We start from the raw sequence: 12952 nt of genomic DNA on the forward strand, positions 1-12952 counted from the left end.
GTAAGTTACCCATGATCATGGTCACATTACTACCAGTGAATTGTAAAGCTGAGCTACTGCATGTTAGCGCCAGAGGCAGCACTGTTATTCTTTGTGGGCTGGGAATCATCTTTACAAAATCTCATGTGTTGTGATACCGGGACAAAATTTTGCTTTCTTATTCATTTATTTACTTGTAGTAACAGGTTAGTAGAGATCTGTGAAGGATATTTTTCACTGGATATATTTATGCATTCAAGGATATGTACACAGATCAATATTAACATCATCATGGATTAAAGGCATTATTTAAACACTTACAATGCCAAGATATCAAAGGATACATTTATTTCAATAAGAAATTAAAAAATGAAAGAGATTAAATCCAGATCAACTTCAACAGCCCAGTGTGTAAAGTTTTATCATATTTTAGAAATTAGACACATAGCTCATGGAAGCTTTCTGTATGTAAGTAAATTCTACATATCTGGGTGTCTTGCTTTCTGTATGTAAGTAAATTCTACATATCTGGGTGTCTTGCTTAGTAGTGTCAGTGTGGCTCAGCCTAAAGTCCTCCGAGAGAAAATCTTCAACTGAGGGATGGATTAGATCAGATTGGCCTATGGCCATGTTTGTATGGTACTGTCACAATAGTTAATTGGTGTAGGAGGTCCCAGCTCACTCCCAGCATTAGTATCCCTAGGCAGGTATTCAGAACAGGGCAAGAAATCTAGCTTAACATAAGTCTGCCTGCCAGTCAGCTAGCTGGCAGCATCCTTCATAGTTCATGCTGTATTTCTCTGGCAGTGAACCAACCTTCTTGATACTACATGGAGTAGTAAGCAGGCTGGCTGCTTGACTGCTACCTTGAGTTCCTGCCTTGACTCAGTTATAGACTGTAACCTGGAGTTTTAGGTAAAGGAAACCTCATCCTCTTCTTGTAATTTGCTTTTGGTTGGAGGGGTTGTCACAGCAACAGAGATCGAACTAGAAGAAGAGATTTGTAGAATTATTAAATTCTGGAGTGGAATTTGTAAATAATGAACAAGAAAACCGAAAGAGAAAATAAGAGAAATACTTCATTTCAGCAATGAAGTGTTTCTAACTGTAACACACACACACACACACACACACACACACACACACACACACACACACCTGTACACACATACTAGATACTATTTAATGCTATAAAAATCGGCATCTGACAAATCGTCCTGACTTACAGGATGACCCAGCTGCCCAGTGCTGCATTCCCCATCACAAACCCTTGCCAGACTATGGGGTCTCACAATGGCCTGATGCTCAACTTCTTTGCCAGCAAAGGTTAATAATCCTAATTATTATTGTGACTAATAATCTTTTTGATTACTAACCTAAACTGGTATCTCTCCATGCAATACCAACTCTTTAGCAGGACAATTTTACCTCTCTCCATTCCTATTTTTCTCACAATAAAATATATTTTTGCAGAGGTCTCCTTCAACAGGTTTTTCTCTGCTTAGTAACTTTATTAATAGCCATATTCAAATGGAAATTTGTGCTTTAGAAAAGAGGCACTGAAGAGCTGAATACTGGAGGCTCAAGAGTTTAAGTACAACCTAGGATATCTGATAAGATTCTCTTCAGAAAACAGATAATCAGATAATCAGAAAGCGTGATACCTCTTCATTTTGTTACCATTATCTTTCTATATTAGCATTCATAGGATCCTAACTAGTAACAGAATCATAGCATCATATAAATTAAGATTATAGGTTTGAAAGTAAAGTTCATGTTACAATGTTGCTTGGGGTCACTTATTGCATTTAATCTATAAATTTAACATAAATATTGCATGCCTACTTTCTCAATGATGCAACGAATGCAACTTGAAGATGAAAGGAATTATTTTTACTTATGATTTGAAGGTACAGTGTATCATGGCAGGAGGGCATAGCAATAGGGGTGTTGGGACACCACTGCTCACACTGAATCCATAGTTGACAAGCAGAGAGATTCATTTGACACTTCCCATAATTTCCTCTTATGTTTCAGTATGGGACCTCAGTGTATGGGATGGTGGTACCCACATGCAAAATTAGTCTTTGTCTCTCAGTTGAATGCCTCCAATATTCCTACAGAAATTCCAAAATCTAGATCTCCTCAGTAATTTTAAGTCCCAGCAACACGACAAGAAAGAGTAATTATCATTCATCAAGGGAACATGTATGCTTTAGAAGAGGATCTCTAGAGATCTCGTATTCTGTGTATTTGATGAGTAGATTTCCTTTATTTGAAATAATATTTACAAGTATGTTTATAGTAAATAGCTTTTGAAGATAGATAGGGAGTTTCCCTCTGGTTCAAAAAATGGGCTTTTTGCTCCCCATGGAGGAGTCTATTTCCCTAAGCTCCTGGTTCATTTTATGTAATAAAGTCTACTGTCCATGCTGATTCTCTTTGCATCATGCTCGTGGGACCAGCCATATAGATGTTAATACCTATATAGGGCTATGGCATGAGAGCCAGAGTCTCTGATCTAAGGGGGCTCATGACTCCTGCCAACTCATAAAACTGTGCCATGTTCATTCCTCAGCTTATTCTTAGAGTAAAACTTTAAGCCATTCTTTATTATTTTCCAAATTTAACTGCATTAATTATTATTGTGTCTGCGTAGGACCTATGCGAGATAGTGGGTCTGGCATGTCTAGACACATGTGTGAAGTTCGGGGACATTTCTCAGAAGTCTGTTCTTTCCTTTCCTTCCACAGTGTGCTCCAGGCATCCAAGATGGATCTTTGGGTTTATACAAGTGCTTTAGGCACAGAGCCCTGGGCTGGCTCTCTTTCCCCAGTGGCCTTGGAACATGGGATATGTAATAGTTTCATTTGAACAAATGCACATTGTAAAGAAACAAACATGGTGTATTTCTTTGGAGGTCTCATTTACCAGCAAACAGCACTATTTCCTTTCAAATCAGATATCAAAGAAGAATGAGAATTGTCTAGCCACTGAGTTTTCATTCCAAAACCTCATTAATGCAATATCCCTAAAACAGGAGGCTACATGACCAAAGAAAGTTCTTTCTTGCATATTGTCTTTAATCTCATGACACATTTGCCAAAGCATGTGATATATTTCTGCACAAGATTCTCAAGGATGTAGCAACCCCAGTGACAGAAGGCCAGGCGCCAGTATTTTCCAAGGTTTCAGATCATCGTACTAAGGTAATAAGTTTGATGGCTAGAATGTAGTAAAAGAGAGAAGAAGAAACGTGGGGGTTGATGTGCTTTATTGAGACAGGAGCACTCTTCACTCACTTGGAGATCTCTTGGTAATAGGGGCAAATTCTTCTCCACCGCTGTTGATAATGCACACTGGCAAATCTTTTTTTTGTTAAAGATTTATTATTAAATCTTTAATACACTGTAAGTACACTGTAGTTGTCTTCAGACACTCCAGAAGAGGGCATCAGATCCCATTATAGATGATTGTGAGCCACCAAGTGGTTTCTGGGACTTGAACTCAGGACCTTCAGAAGAACAGTCAGTGCTCTTAACTGCTGAGCCATCTCTCCAGTCCGACACTGGCAAATCTTAATGGAGTCTCCCCTTCACAACATGCCTGGTTCACTCTTCAGTTCCCCACTCAACCTTTACCATACTTGGTTAGTAAAAGAGAGTGGCTACAGTCAGCAGAGGGTATGTGATCACTTGGAAATTTCTGGAAGAGCAATATCCCACTTAACTGATATTACCTAACTGCTACTAGAATGTTCCCCTTTGTTCCACTCTTTCACCCAGGCACCTAAAACCCTCTTAAGCCACTTTAATAACTGAAACCTTCTAATGAGGACAAAGAGAAGAGATGGATAAATGATGCTCTCAGTACCCACCTTACTTGTTCAGGACTAACCCAGAGAGCCTCTCCTCTCTCCACCCAGCCTACTCCTAGTGTGCCTAGCCATGTCCTGAAAGGATCTGCCTCACCAGTCCTCTCTTCAAACATGCTGGAGAGATTTCAACAGGCGGCTCAGGGGCATCATGTCCAACATGTGGGTGCAAAGAAACCAACACTGAGTAATGAGCTGAAATTTACCGGCTCAGTGCACCGAGTTGCATAACCAGGACCTCGCCCTGTCACCCCAAGTCTCTCCCAGTTATTTCTGGAATCCCCCTTGGTGGATCTCACCTGTGGGATCTGGAGTCCTGCTTGCTTGTTCCACAGGACATCTACTACTGTCTGTACCTTGCGGGCCCCTTGATCCCAATTCCCTGAGCCCAACTCCCCTACTGCAGACCTGCAGGTACCCAGCCATGCTGTGTAAGCCATACTTACACAAGCCATGCTGTGCAAGCCTATTTGTAAGTGTAGACAGTGTTTCTTTCTCCATACCTGGTATGGCTGTTTACCGTCACCAAGGCTTTAGAGTAGCTGTGCATCTGTCCATCTCTCAGGATCCTCTTATTCTTTTTGTCTTTACTTCTCTTGACAGAGTTGATCTGTTCCTAGTCCATGGACTAGGCTGGGAGATATAAGCACATGGTACCTGCTGAATGTAACTTCCGGTTGGGAGACAGGAGGTATATGGTACCTCCTGTAACTCCGAATCTTTTCAAGCAACTTCTTTCTTAAAGGTCCTCCAAGGGCCTGTTGATTGGCGTGCATATAGAAAGGAGACCATTTGCCCACCACCCATTCATCATCTTCATGCCAATTACTTAACATAAATCTTCTTGAAACCCGAGAGTGCACCTTATTTTCTGTCTTTTGCCACAACCAGAGCCAAAAAATCACACAGCATAAGAGAACAAAGAGATAAACAGCTGTTGACTCATGGTGTTTATTAACACATGCCTTCCATGCTGTAGATAGGAAGTGAGAATTGCAATAGCATCTGATGTGCCCATGGGAACATTGAACAAATGGGGGCATCTGTGGGTCATTTTATGATTTCTAGAGAAGAGAATGAACTTGAGTCCATCAAGATTTCACCACAAACCTCCTAGCCAGTAGAATGGGGACTGTGCTGCTGCTTCTTGGTTTAGAAAATCCTAACTGGTATTTGTCCCTAAAGCTAAGTGATCTGACTCATGAATCCCAATACCAGGTAAGCCATCCTGGTGTTGGGCTGCCTGCCTTGTCATGCTTGGGCAAGCACTTCATCTCCATCAAACACTTGTTTCCAATGGCTCTTCAACAATGTGTATAGAGCAAAGGGGAACTTTGGAAGGAGGTTACCTTGGCTTCAGCTGTTACAGGACTTCTGAAGTCAGTTAGCAGTAGGTGAGTCAGGGGTTGCTATGGCAACAGCAAAATACTTTTATCCGCTCCTTGGAGGGAGGCAGTCCAAGACGTGCATGCAGCTTGGAGAAAAGACCCATCTCATTTCCTTAATGTTAAAATTTTCTCATCATCTGAGGAAACAGAAACCTTGAGAGGAAACTGAAGGATCTCTGTTGGGAATCAATTGGAAAGAGAAGTAACAAAAGGCCAAATATTCTGAGTTGCTGAGTTTACTGGTGAGTTTTTCTTGTCAACTTGACACAAACTAGAGTCACCTGGGAAAAGGGAACTTTAACTGGGAGTTTTCCTCTACCACAAGGCCTGTGGCACGTCTGTGTGTCATTTTCTTTTATTGCTAATTGATGGAAGAGGGCTCAGTCTCCTCTGGATGATGCTATGTCTGGGCAAGTGGTCCTGGGCTGGGTAGGAACAATGGTGGACATGAGCTAGTGGACACCATTACTCCATGGCTTCTTCTGCATCTCCTGCTTGAGTTGCTGCCTTACTTCCTTTAGTGATGGAATAGAAGTGTAAGAGAAACCCTTGTCCTCCCCCAATTGCTTTTGATCAGGGTTTGATCACTGCCACAGAAAGCACACTAGAACATTGAACTTTGGGGAACACGTGTTTATGAGCTCATAGGACTAAAATAGTCCATGTGAACGGTTTGGTGTAGGGCAGTTCACACTGTTAAAACAATACTCTGTTTGTCGTAGGTATGTGAATTAGAAAAGATTGGGATAAGGTATGAAGGCACATCATGAATTCCCATCAGAATATGTCACCAGGAAGCATGATTTCCTGATAGTCATGCAAGGAATGTTGCAAAATGCAGGTGAAGCTAAAAGGATTAGTAGGACTTATCTCTTCCACTCACTTGGTTTCATCTCCCATGGTGCATAAAAGAAGATGGATCAGATCTAAGAATCTGATCTATTTTAAAAAAATCTTTAAGGTCATGTTTTATGGAAATACAGAGCATTGAGCCATAGGAACAGCTGACCCCAAGCATATAACAAACTTAGGACAAATTCTTTTTTGTTAAGTTTTGCGTTAAGCACACATGCTATTTTCACATCCTATTAGACAACACTTATTGAAGGACCATTGCTTCTCTTTCAGCTTCTATTCCTTGATCATGCCAAGGTCATCAAGTCCTTTCCACAGTGGACAGGCACACAAGTCGCCTTTGTGTGCACACCTTTGAGGGAATAGTGCCTTGCCAAGCCAAGGCTTCTGTATGTCACTTTTCCTCTTTGCTGTGACAGTAATACTCAAGCAAAGCATCCTAGAAAAGGTGTTATTGGACTCAATTTGAGGGTACAGTGATTGAGGCAGAGAAATCATGGCCAAAGGCCCGGAAGGATGCTCCTCACATTCACAGTCAGAAAGCAGAGAGAGGTGCATGCTGGGCGTCTGCTCACTTTCTTCAATTTATGTAGCAGGAAACCCAAGCCTATGAAATGTAAATGCTTACTTTCGGGGTGGAGCTTTCCTCCTTACCTCACTTAAATGTTCCTGGAAACTCGTTCACAGACACACCCAGAGGAGTGTTTCCTCAGTGATTCTTAATCCATCCAAATTGACAAAGATGGCGGCAGATTCTGATGGGTTTCAATGAGCCCACCCCCTGAAGGAAGGGTTGGCTGCTGCTGTCTCACCTCTCATCTTAGTCCATCTGTTCTCTGGTTTGATATGTGACACCTTTCCAACTTCCCCTAGCTCACTGGAAGCAAGCAGCCTAATCTAAGAGGTCCAGCGATTCCTCCAATCAACAGCAATCTACGGACCACATGCAACCAATCTGGTGTCATTACCAACGCTGAGGATGCGACCATGGGCAGCACAGATGAGAGCTTTGTTTCATCTTTTGAGGCTTTTTCTTGATCAATAAATAAAGTATTGTGAGGTGGTATGTGTTGCCAGAAATATATCCAGACTGGATGAGGCAGGATACTGGGGAATTCCAGCTTTTCATACTTAGGGGATGCCTCCATTGGGAGGCTATCTAATAAACCATGGCTCTCCAAAGATGGGCATCTGGGAAAACACCAAGGCAGAGGGAAGAACCAGAGCAAGGGAATGAGGCAGGAGGTAGTTCGGTTGGCTCAGAAAGATCTGGAGGCTTTGAGGAAAGGTCAGGGGAGGAGTGACTGGGACAATACGGGAAAGACATCCTATAAGATACAGCCTACAGTGCCTGGTCTGGGCTCTAACAGCAAAGGCTCCTAGCCAGTGGGGCATGGAATCTGCTAAGGTTACCTGGTAATATTGTATGTATGGAACTCGTGTTGCATTCTGCTTATACCCTCATGCTTTGCCCTCCCAAAGGATTAGCAATTAGGTGGCAGCACTGGACACACCCACATTTCTCATAAGCCTCAAATTTAGCAACTCCTCCTACACAGATCAGCTGTAGTTCAGAAGAGGGCTACTTGGCCATTTTCCATGTCTTGGAGGGCTGTGGCTGGCTGGGCATCATCTTGAGAGGGAACCTAATGTCTAAAACTGAGATCTCCTGCCCACCTCAAACCCCCCCCCCCCAAAAAAAAAACCCAAAGACTGTTTATGATGCCTGGAATCAACAGGCCAGCCCCCATGCCACTTGGGAGGCAGATACTCTTGAGAGGATATACTAGGATGGAGTCCATGCTCGGTTGCCTTTCTCTCCTTACTGAGTCATAAGCACAGTGAAGACCCACAGACCCAACCTGAAGTATGACTTAAACTCCATGGCAGGCCATTCGGTTTTTCACTGGATGGGGAACTCTGAAGCTCTTGAGTCCAATGGATACTCTCCACAGCCTATTCCCACCCTCAGAGTGCTTAATTCTGAGGAAGGCTCTCCTGAAAAATCTCAGTGACCTACCTGGAGCCCCCACATCCAAGCAGACTTAGCAAATACCCCTTGGTTTATGTTGGCACCCCAAGATGGACAAACTGGGGAGTCCCTGGATAGCAGGAAGATCGGTCTGGACATAGGCTGTAAAGCTAGAAGTCCCAAGAGATACATCCTAGTACAGAGAAAAAGGCTATACCTAAAGTGGTTTCAACGATGATGAACAATTGACTCCTCAGTCTCTCCAGCATCAGAACCAAGATGAAATAAGAGTCTCCAACTTTAGCGGACCACCACTTCCTCCTCTCGGGCTCCAGAGTCTGCAGAAGACACTGCTCCAACATACTTTTCTGGTTTGAGCTTTAAAAAGAAATGTTTTGCCTTTTTTTTTCTTTTGCTCTGTCTGTGTCTGTCTGTCTCTCTGTCTCTGTCTCTCTCCCTCCCCCTCCCCATACCCCCGTGGAGAATTTACTATTCTCCATTTACCCCATGTACTATATTCTTACCATTGATTTTACTTTATTTATAAAATCAGCTTATAGGTTTCTATTCCTCTTCTTAGGCTTAATCAATTTTCCTTGTACACTTTTTTCTGTATTGTATACCTTTATAAGTCATTTAGTCTATTCTAGTTTGAGTTCTGATTTGATAAAAATGCTCAAACTAAAAGCAGCTTAGGGTAGGGCAGGGGTTTTTTTTGTTTGTTTGTTTGTTTTCTTTTGTTTTGTTTTTGGCCTACACCTTCCAGACCTTGGTCATTGATTGAGGCCAGAACCTAAAGGCAAGACTCATTGGAGGACACACCTGCTGGTCCATTCTCTAGCTCTAGGGTTTCTATTGCTATGATAAGCACAATGACCAAAAGCCACTTGGACAGGAAAGGGTTTACTGCAGTCAATCTCAGTGCCCTCCTTAGCTCCCCCACATCTGAGCACAGCTCTGAGGTCACAGTGTCACTGAGGAAGTCCCAGCAGGAATCAGATCCAGGACCGGGAGGCAGGAGCTGATGCAGAGGCCATGGAGGAATGCTGCTCACTGGCTTGCTCCCCATGGCTTGCTCAACCTGCTTTCTTATAGCACCCAGGACCACCAGCCCAGGAGTGGCACTGCCCACAGTGAGCTGGTTCTTCCCACCTCACGAAAATGCTCTACAGGCTTGCCCATAGGCCAATCTGCTGGGGAACATTTTCTCAATTAAGCATCTCCATTCCCAAACAACCCTAGTGTCTGTGTTGAGTTGACTTAAAATACGTCAGCACAGATTAGCTTTCTTGCATAGCCCAGAACCACCTATGTAGGGATGGTGCTGCCTGTTCGGTTCTCTTACTGGCCAATCTGATACAGGAAATTCTCTATTTGACATTTTCCTCTTGGAGGACTTTAGTCCTGTGAAATTGGGAATTACATTTAGTAGGTTCTCCCCTCTTCCTAACATCAGTCCCTTGCCTCTGTGATACTTCTTCCTAACTAGGTTCTTCTTTCACTCCCTCCCTTCTTGCCTCCTTCACTCCAGCCTTAAAAAGAAAGAAAGAAAGAAAGAAAGTATAAGCACTCTGCTGCACATACACCTGCAGGCCAGAAGAGGGCCTCAGATCCCCTTTCAGCAGTTGTGAGCCGCCATGTGGTTGCTGGGATTTGAACTCAAGACCTCTGGAAGGGCAGCCAGTGCTCTTAACCTCTGAGCCATCTCTCCAGCCCCATTGCCTCCCCTTTTTTATTTCATTCAATTACCACTTTTACTCTAAGTAATTATTAACTGCAGGGAATTTGCTTTTTGTTTGTGCCATTTTATTGTCTTTGGTCATTTAAGGCATGGTAATTGCCTTAAATTGATTTACAGTATATTTCCCTATCTGGTTCTGTTTGCTGTTGTTGCTGTTACATTGGTTTATTTCCCCTTTTCTGCGTGAAAGCAGAAGGGTGAGCCCTGAAGCCCCTCCCCTGCTCTGAAAGCATTGTTCACTAAAACTCTCCCAAATTAGTCAGAGGAAACATCGATCTCAACAGATACAGAGCAGACCCAAACAAAACAACACATCAGCACATCAGAGGCCTGGTGAAGGGTGGTGGGTCTAGACTGAGGAGCTGTGTGTGACGCTTGCTTCCAATCCCCTCAGTGCTCCCTGCGAGCTAGCCTCCCTCACCCCTCAGCACCATGACCACTGTTTTCACTTTTAAAAGTGCGGATCCCAATACAGGATCAGCTTTCAAGTTTTGCAGCCTCCGGGTAGTGAGTCCAATTTTTTATTGGGCTTTGATAAACCAACAGAACAGGCTGTGGGGAAGAATAAATGGTCTCTACCATCTCTGAGACATCTGAAGAAAGTCCCCCATCTTGGGCCAAGTCAGCAGATACCAAGCCTAGTAGACACAGGGAAGGTTTGGAGTTCCCTGGAACATAGAGAATTAATTCCTCCCAAGCAAGCTCTGGAGACTTCTTAGGCCTCACCAGAGACGGAGACACATGAAACTATGGACACAGACTTCCAAGGTAATCAGGAGCAGATGGAAGAGAAGGTTGTGCCCACTGCTTCTTTGCCCGGACCAGTGGTCCTGGCCCCAGTGCCATCCAGGTGAAACCCTTCTGGTGGCATGTCCAGCCTGGTCTTGAGTTAGCTTCTTCTGTTGAACTCTGACCTTCTATCTGTTTGTTTGCTTGTTTTTTTTTCTTCCATGCTTGTGAAATGTGTAACATGAGCTTGACTATACCTTAAAAGAGAAACACTTAAAAGAGAGAGAGAGAGAGAGAGAGAGAGAGAGAGAGAGAGAGAGAGAGAGAGAGATAAAGGAAAAGAAAGGGTGGAATCCACGATGAAGAAGAGCATCATGACCCATCCCTGACTGCTGAGTCTAAAGATATTGAAATGAATACACTACTATGTGAAGAATTTAAACATTATTTATGAGATTACAGCTGGCAAGATGGCTCAATGGCTCAACTTGCTGAGAAGCCAAATAATAAGATAAAATAAAAACTGAACAAATATCCAAATGACTTTTTAACTCTAGTTGGGAGGGAAAGCAGGGAGTTTGCTTCGATCAATAGACATGCATAAGGGCTTTCTCAATATGACTGCGCTAGCTCAGGAAATAACAGCCGTTCACCGATGGGCTCTCATGGGAACATTTTCGTTTCTGTACAGCAAAGGAAAGTGTGGTGCCAATAAAAAGGCAGCACACAGAGGATGGGAAAATCTCTACCAGGTCCTCTAACAGGATATTAGTGTATACAACGAAACAAAACAAACCACCCCAAACCACTAAATGTCTTCAGACTCTTCACAGCTGGTTGTAAACTCATGCAAGCACAAAGGAGATCAGTGTGGAGTTCCTTCAAAAACTGAAAATAGACCTGCCATGTGACTGGGATGCAGCACTTCTGGGAATTTACACAGAGGCCGCAAGTCTGCATATCACAGAGACACCTTCAGACTTATTTGCTTATTGACAAAGAGTCGGCAAACAACAGAAATACAGATAAAACTTGATAAAAGCATACATAGCTATTAAAGTTTTTCAAGATGAACCTATAGCTCATCCACCTCATGAAAAATCAATTTCACTGACAACCAAACATAGGAATTAAAGTATTTTTCCCTACTATTTTTAGCATTTTTTAGCTAAGTCTGGAAAGTACTGACAAAGATACCCAGAAGGATGAACCCTTTTTCTCTTTTTGTTGTTGTTAATTGTGTCGACTAATAGGACATAGAATACTGTCCACACTCTGTCACTGTTGGAGGCCTTTGCTTGTAGAGTAAATGGAATTCAAAGTGACAGTTTTAGTTTCACAAGGTGTTGCTGGAAAAAGCGGTGCCCTGCAGTAACGCATACCCAGTGCTCCCGGGAGTCGCTTGGATGATAAACTCATTGAATGTTTATTTCCTTTCCATAGAGATGTGGGCACAATAAGGAGATCTCAAATAGAATATATTCCTAGTGATAAGGTGCAAGAAAAATCTGTGCGAATCATATAATGGTTTGAGCTGCCCCGGCTGTGTTTATGAGGATTCCTACTTTCTGTTCCAACTGAAGGCCAAAGAAGAGAGGGCTGAAAAAGGCTTCTCCTCCATCTGCACTAAAATACCTGCAATTCTGGCTCATGTGGCCTCCCATAAATCCAGAAGTTAAATCCAATTGAAACACGTGGCATATTCAAAACAATATTCATTCCAAGATGAATTCTACTGGGGAGGGGGGAACAAATGACCCACAAAGTATTCTTTGTCTGCTGTGCCTTCTGTTTATAGGTGAACTATTTTTGTTGTTGCTGTTGTTGTTTGGGTTTTTCATTGTTGTTCGCTTGGGTTTTTTGGGGGGGTGGGGGAGGTTAATATGGCTTTGAGTCACCATCTTGAATATTTTCAATTTTCTAATGGAATTTGTTTTAATCAATACCATTTACCACATGACAAGTTGATTTCTGCAAAGAACAACTTCTTGAGCCTGAGTTTAGGTTGCTTGGTAATTATTCTTCAATTTTACTTAAGAATTTACAGTGCCTTATGAGACACACTCAGAAGACAAGGAATAGTTAATTAGGAAAGTTACCCACAGAATAATGACAATTCACACAAAACTGGAGCTCATATGATCTAAAGCCCTTTCTTATAACTTGGAATCACCCAATCTATTTTAAATAAATACAATTCCTATCTAGAAGCTGACATTTGTAGAAGACCAGAAGGAGATAAATTAATCAAATAGATATTAGGGAGAGACCTTCGAGAAAGGGACAGCTAGAGTCAATTTCCTGAAGCAGAGTATGTCTGGGACTAACAATGAAGCTGAGGACAGTGTGGCTGCAGAGAGGGGAGAGGCAGAAACCAGACATAGAGGACCAAGGGCTATATGACAATAGACAAG

At 42.7% G+C, this 12952-nt stretch overlaps 1 pseudogene; it reads left to right on the forward strand.

Annotated features, from left to right (window-relative positions):
• The first annotated feature begins 10241 nt into the window (after positions 1-10241).
• LOC127665224 (jupiter microtubule associated homolog 1-like) lies at positions 10242-10702 on the forward strand (annotated as a pseudogene).
• Positions 10703-12952: the final 2250 nt, after the last annotated feature.

This window comes from Apodemus sylvaticus, chromosome 14 (genome assembly GCF_947179515.1).
Source record: "Apodemus sylvaticus chromosome 14, mApoSyl1.1, whole genome shotgun sequence".
NCBI classification, from domain to species: Eukaryota; Metazoa; Chordata; class Mammalia; order Rodentia; family Muridae; genus Apodemus; species Apodemus sylvaticus.